The sequence below is a fragment of the Pinus tabuliformis genome, chromosome Q (genome assembly GCF_031772625.1).
Source record: "Pinus tabuliformis cultivar Carrire ecotype Pingquan chromosome Q, CPIR1, whole genome shotgun sequence".
In the NCBI taxonomy this organism is placed as follows: Eukaryota; Viridiplantae; Streptophyta; class Pinopsida; order Pinales; family Pinaceae; genus Pinus; species Pinus tabuliformis.
In genome coordinates, this window is record NC_142296.1 from 601,349,996 (window position 1) to 601,357,102 (window position 7,107).

A 7,107-nucleotide genomic window follows, 5' to 3' on the forward strand; every position below is an offset into this window, starting at 1 on the left:
GACCGTCCCTTTCACTGATCTATTCTAAAAACAAACGAGGCCAAAAATCTGATATATCCAAGGCTAAGCTAAAAGCAAAATTGGATGTTGCAGACGGTAAACAATATTCTATCCCTGGGGTTCTTAGAGTAGCTAAACCCCATGAAGGTTTTATCAAATGATCCTGACATCCTGGAATTGCAGAGGTTTGGCCAGCAAACCTAAAAAAATGGCCTTGAAAGAATGGATTTCGAATTCCAATTTAGATGTTATTTTTTTGCAAGAAACCCTGGGGAAGGCATCTGAGATTGAATCTATGCTTAAGTCCCTTCTGCCTGGGTGGGTTTTCTTGGCTTTGGATGCCTCTGGTCATTCGGGGGGCATTGCTATTGGTTACAAAGAAGGGCGGGTAAAAGTCAACAACCATTGGGGGATGAAAAATGTGATGGGCATGGAGATGACATCTCCAGATTTCGCTTTTCCCATTACCCTAGTAAATATTTACGGGCCTTGTTTGAGCAGGGAGTCTTTCTGGGAAAATCTGATGTCTAAATCTATTATGAAATCACCTTTGATGATTATCGGAGGTGATCTAAATTTCTCAATGGGCAGAGCGGAAGCTTGGGGTCCATCTGCGAGAGAAGACCCCCTAACTGACTTTTTCTATAACCTTATCTCGGAGTATGATTTAATTGATCCCTCCCCGCTCAAGACTAAGCCGACTTGGAGGAATCGAAGGATTGGAGAAGACAGAATTGCAAAAAGAATAGACCGTTTTCTGTTAACGGAGGCTTTATCTGCAAAAGCTCCTTTGATCAGACAGTGGGTCGAGGAAATCGGGAACTCGGATCATTTCCCGATCTTCTTAGACATATCATCTCCTCCTCACAAACCTCCTGCCCCTTTTAAGTTCAATCCTGCATGGCTCCAAGATTCTTCTTTCTGCAAGCTGTTTATAGATACTTGGATACACCCTATTCATAATGCAGTTGAGGATAAAAGTTTTTTGTTCATGGAAAATTTAAAAAGACTGAAGAAAGCTACAATTCCATGGGCAAAGGACAGAAAAGTTAAACAAAATGCGGAGATAATCAGTATAAGGGAGGAATTGAAGAAGATGGAGAGTATGGAGTCAGATGGATACTCCACTCAAGCTTCAAAAGACAGAATCCTTCATTTGGAGAAGCAACAAAATAAAATACTATTGGAAAGGGAAGAAGAGTGGAGGATGAAGAGTAGGGCAACTTGGCTGAAATCTGGGGATGAGAATACTAGATTTTTTCACAATTATGCAAAAGGAAGGAAATCCTTAAACACTATTTGGCGTCTTAAAGATGAAGAAGGAAGAGAAGCCAGCTCCTTTCCCGAGCTTTCAGGCTTGGGAAAAAGACATTTTCAAAACATTTTTGAAGATCAGGGAGTGGCAACTATTGCAGAAGTCTTTAGTACTGTACAAAGCTTTCCTAGATTCAGAGAGGAAGATGAAGCAGAAGACCTTACCAATCCGGTTACCAAGGAGGAGATCAAGACAACTATGAAGCTAATGGGAAAAGATAAAAGCCCAGGCCCTGATGGCTGGACAATAGAACTGTTTCTACACTTTTTTGAACAAATTGGAGCTGAGATAACTGAAGTGGTAAATGAATCTAGGCTGAAAGGGTCTATCTATAGACCTTTTAATTCAACTTTTATTGCTCTTATTCCTAAGAAGGCTGAACCGGAAAGTTTTGAAGACTTTAGACCAATTTCTCTATGTAACTGCATCTACAAGATTATTTCAAAGGTTATTGCTCTCAGAATTGCACCAATCCTCTCAAGAAATATATCTATGGAACAGTTTGGGTTTCTGGATGGTAGACAGATCCACGAAGCTATAGGAGTAGCCCAGGAGGTTATTCACAGTGTACAATCGAAGAAAAAGAAGGGAGCTGTTCTCAAAATCGACCTATCCAAAGCATATGACAGGATTAGCTGGCTTTATCTAAGGATGTTGCTAACACATGTGGGCTTCAGCTACCCCTTTGTCAGTTGGATCATGGGGTGCATCACAAATGTCAGCTTTGCTGTTCTGGTTAATGGTGCAGCCTCCTCTTTCTTTAACAGCCAGAGAGGCCTCAGACAAGGCTGTCCATTATCTCCTCTCTTGTTCGTCCTTGTGGCAGAAGGGCTCAGCAGACTGATTCACAAAGGCAGGAGGGAGGAAAAGGTAAAAGGTATCGAGGTAGCAATCAATCTCTTTATCACTCACCTTCTTTTCGTTGATGATATCTTAATTTTCACCAATGGTAATAGCTGTGAACTAAAGGAGCTAAAATGCATCTTTGATCTGTTTCTAAAAGCAACTGGAATGCAGATTAATTCTGGGAAGTCACAAGCTTGTATGGCAGATTTTGATAGAAGGGAAAGAAATCAAATGGCTTATCTCTTTCCTTTCCCCAGTCAATCTATGGAAGTTCCCTTCAAATATCTGGGTTTCTGGTTAAAGCCTGTTGCATATAAAAAAGAAGATTGGAATTGGCTCATTGCAAAGATTGAAGCCAGAATATCACATTGGAGTTTCAGATGGCTGTCCAGAGCTGGTAGGTTGACTCTTATTAAATCAGTCCTATTAGCCATCCCAGTGTATTGGGCTGCCCTAACCTGGATTCCAAAGGGAGTCATGGAAAAAATCAGAAGGGTATGCTGCAGATTTCTATGGGCGGGAACAAAGGATACTGCGGGATTACCATGGGTGGCATGGGATAAAGTGGCAAAACCAAAAGAATGGGGAGGGTGGGGGATAAAAAGACTCCCCGATTTCGGCAATTCTTTAGCAGCAAAATCTGGATGGAGACTAATAACCATGGAAAACCTGTGGACAAGAGTAGTGAAAAGGAAGTATATAGACCCAATGCCGTTGGAAGAATGGATCAGGTGTCAAAATAAGAAGGTTAAAAATTCTTCAGCTATTTGGAAGGCCACGATGGATGCATTCTTCGTGATAGAGCAAGGATTAGCCTGGAAGGTGGGAGATGGTAGACATATCCGGATTGGTAGAGATCCTTGGGTTGGATGCAATGAAGCTTTTGCATTATCCCCAGGCTTTCTTTGACACCTTGACTCTAAAGGTATTATATCTTTAAATCAGGTGGAAAGAGTAGGTCAGTCTACTATCTGGGGACAAGCTTGGAAGGATGATGAAGAATTAGGGCTCAATGTAAGATGGAAGCGCGAATGGGAGGGTTACATCAAAGAACTACAGCGATCCAATGTCAGGATCAAAGAGGAACCTCATTTCCTGATGTGGGCTCAAAGCAATTCGGGGGTTTATTCTCCAAAAGAGGGCTATTCTTTTCTAATGGGTAAGAAAGGCTGGGGAGATCCGGAATGGTGGGCCAAAGATATCTGGAAACTCAAATTCCCTGCCAAGTCCAGACTTTTTCTATGGTGCATTTTAAAAAGGAAGGTTCCTACTTGGGATACCTTGCAGAAAAGGTTTTTAGCGGGTCCAGGTAGATGCCCTTTGTGTAAATCAGACGAGGAAACCATCAATCATATTTTTATCTATTCACTAGGAAGATCTGGGGGGAGGTCACTGACTTTCTCAAGTTTAAAGCACAGTGGGGGCAAGATCATATGGAGAATACTTGGAGGAAATGGTGGCAGACCTATCCGGAAGGGAATTTGAGGAACTTACCCCTTATTTTCTGTTGGGGTGTATGGCTTGCTAGAAACAAAAGCTTATTCCAAGATAAGGATACACCCTCTTCTGTAATTGCTACTAATATCACTGCTATATATTCTGCCTTGCCACCACCTGAAGAAAAAATAACCAACAAAAAAAAAAGTCATATCACCATACAGGAGGGCATTCCCTGTGGCTTTTTTGATGGGGCATCACAAAACAACAGGGCTGGCGCAGGCTTGTGCATTCACATAACTCTGGAACATTCTTTAAAAGCTTCTGTTGGGTTGGGTTATGGAACAAACAACTATGCCGAACTATCGGCCCTACGTTACCTTTTATGTTGGCTTCATCACCGAATTTTTTCCTACCACTATCCCATTTCCTCTTCTTCTGGTCATATGATGTGATCCACAGTTGTGTCACTTTGATATTGTAAAGAATGAATTTGTTGATGGCTTCAATTTATGGATTTGTTGATGAAATAAAACCAACATATATAGTACGTATGAGATTAAATTATGCATTAATATGAAGTTCAATGTGAATAGTTACTGTGTATAAATTTGAAAAATGATAAGTCACTTACTCTTTATCATGCATCTATTTCCATTTTTTTTGAGAAGCTCCCCTCCTCTTTTTTTTCATCCCTTTCGTCATCCCAAATCGTTGTACCTAGTGTGTCAGTGATTTACTTGATGTACTCAATGGAATAATAGAAAGACTCCTATGATATATACCCCTCTGCCATAGACCCCTCGGGTTTTTCTCCTTATTGAACAAAACCTTTCAATTTATTCATGTACCTCTCTAAGAAGGACATCCAATGACAAGAAACCACCCCAACTAATTCATCGTTATCTACTAGGTGAATTAGAAGATGAACATGTAAGTCTATGAAACTCGTCAACAATTCCTTCTCAAACATATTGACAATCTCAACTATCTCGTAATGCCATCATGGAATACTAGCCATATTAATATCCTTTGATGTGATCCAATGTACAAATGCAAATAACTTAGATATAGAATGTCGTAGGTATTGGGGAAGTCACGGTTCACACACCCATGCACGAGAAGAGGATAATGAAATTGCAAAGTAAATAGTACATTATACAAAAATTAATTATAAAATATCCCATTGCATAAAAATAAAAATAAAATAATAAAATCATGTTTTTGACATATGTACTCTTAGAAATTTCAAACAATCATGAAATTTCAACCCCAACAGATTGTCTTCCATAGTGAAGCAGCATCGTAGTGAAAACTAAGGCACCCTCACACTCATTATAACTTTCGTTTCCAAAGAACAATAATCTTTCTTTGAAATGCATGGGACATCACCTTCTTTGAAATACCAAGAGGTACCAACCTCTCCTCTAGTTTCTTATCTTTGCCAATGTTTCTTTATATTTTTTGAAGAAATAAGATCTCTCCTAATAACCAATGCGTCATTTTTGTTTGATGATATGTGCCTCCATAAATAAGATGAAACATTTCTAAATTTATGCATCGGGTCTAGTAAGTGGGCAATATTAATATGCAGACAATATTGGAGCTCATAAAAGACATATTTCCTTTTCATCCCAATGGGAAATTTCTCAAGATAGTTGTCGAAGAATTCTGGATCATCGAACAGGGTTCCCATTTGAATCAAACATTTCTAAAACTCCTTCTCTTTCTCTCTCTCATATTCTCTAAGACATTCAAATAGTGTCCTTACTACAAGACTTTGGGTTATCTATGGATTACCATTGAAAGAGGATGTTGCTCTTCTATAAGGGTGTTCTTCTTGGAGAAATAACCTGAAGCAGTTATAAAATGGATTTCATAATTGGTCGGACCACCTAGCCTTCAGAGAAGGTCCACAACATTTACATCCATGATACCCTTTTGTTACAAGACCTACGAAATTATTCTATACAAGTCGACATGTTAGTGACCATGAAGATTAGAAAAGTTGCAGTGAATTAAATTAATATATGAAACAATATTGTTACGTATATAAACAATTAATTAAAAATGTAATTTAGCAGAGAAAATCCTAAGTGTGGATAATCATGTATGGTGTAAGAACATATGGCATATAGTGTAAAACTCCTCTCTATTGTGATGGGTCTTGATACATCGCACACATGTATCCCTTCCCATAATTCCTTTAATTCATCTATCAATGGTTGTAAGTAGACATCCATATTCTTCACTTGTCTTCTACCAGGGACTATGAGAGACAACACAAGATGTTTTTTCTTCATAGAGAACCATGGGGGGATATTGTTATTGATCACTACTATAGGACATGAGATAGAATAGTTGGTGTTTTGGAGGGAATATGGGTTGCACCATCCATGGCTATGATGAGTCGTAGACTTCATACTTCATCCTTGAATTTTTCAGGCCATGTATCCTCTATATACTTCATGGATATTGAATCTATTGGGATTCACATAACTCCCGGCTCACTTCTATGTGAGGCATGCCATCCGTGCCACATAGTAAATTATTTGCAATGAAAGAGCCTTTGAATCCTTGGTATTACAGGCATGTGCCTCAATATCTTACGAGGAGGACCATGTGATTTACATTTTTTTTTTATTTATAGTACTTGTCATCCCCATAGTTTAGAAATATCTCTTTCTCTGCACATTCTCCTCTATGTTGGCATTATGATGCAAGTGTTGTCCTTGACATAAACTCACTTATAATGTAATTCACATGTCAGTTCATAGGTGACATAATGAATACAAGAGAATACCAGAATGAATACATATGTGACATAATGCATGACAATTTAGAGGAATCAATTCAGAGGAATGATAAAGTTGGAAGTTCAAGAACTATATGCGGGTTCTGTTAAGCCAATTCATGTATGCATGTGAGTTAAATGAAGAAAAGTAGCGTATGGTTTTTGTACCATGGTATTCTAAATACCAGGGGTCCTTACCATGGTATTTTCCCATAGTAGTGAGTGTGGCAATGAATATTGATCCTGTCAAAGATTACCACTGGCACTAATGTTGTTTTGACCTGCGGTATTGGATGAGGGCTAAACTATATAAATAAGTGAATATCAAAGGGCTAAGCATGCAAGTGAAATCTTTTTTGATGAAAACTTCAATCTAAAGTATATTTTCATTGTAAGGGCCATACTTGTCACATTGATTTGAAATAATTTTGCACCGATGAATACAATGATGGATTAGGATCATAAGACCTCAAATGAATATTCATTGTATGATCTATTCAAGGATTAACTGGATCTAAGTAACGACTCATGTTTTTATCTTTGATTATTATGATCTGGGTCTTTTTGAAGTTCTAAAGAGCTTCACAATTTTAGGTCAAAATTTGTAGATTTATACACCGGTTCATTTCAGGAAAAGCATATATACACACGGGTTCACTTCTGCAAATTCATGTATATAAAATGAGACGTTTATGTTCATAAATGACTCATCAAC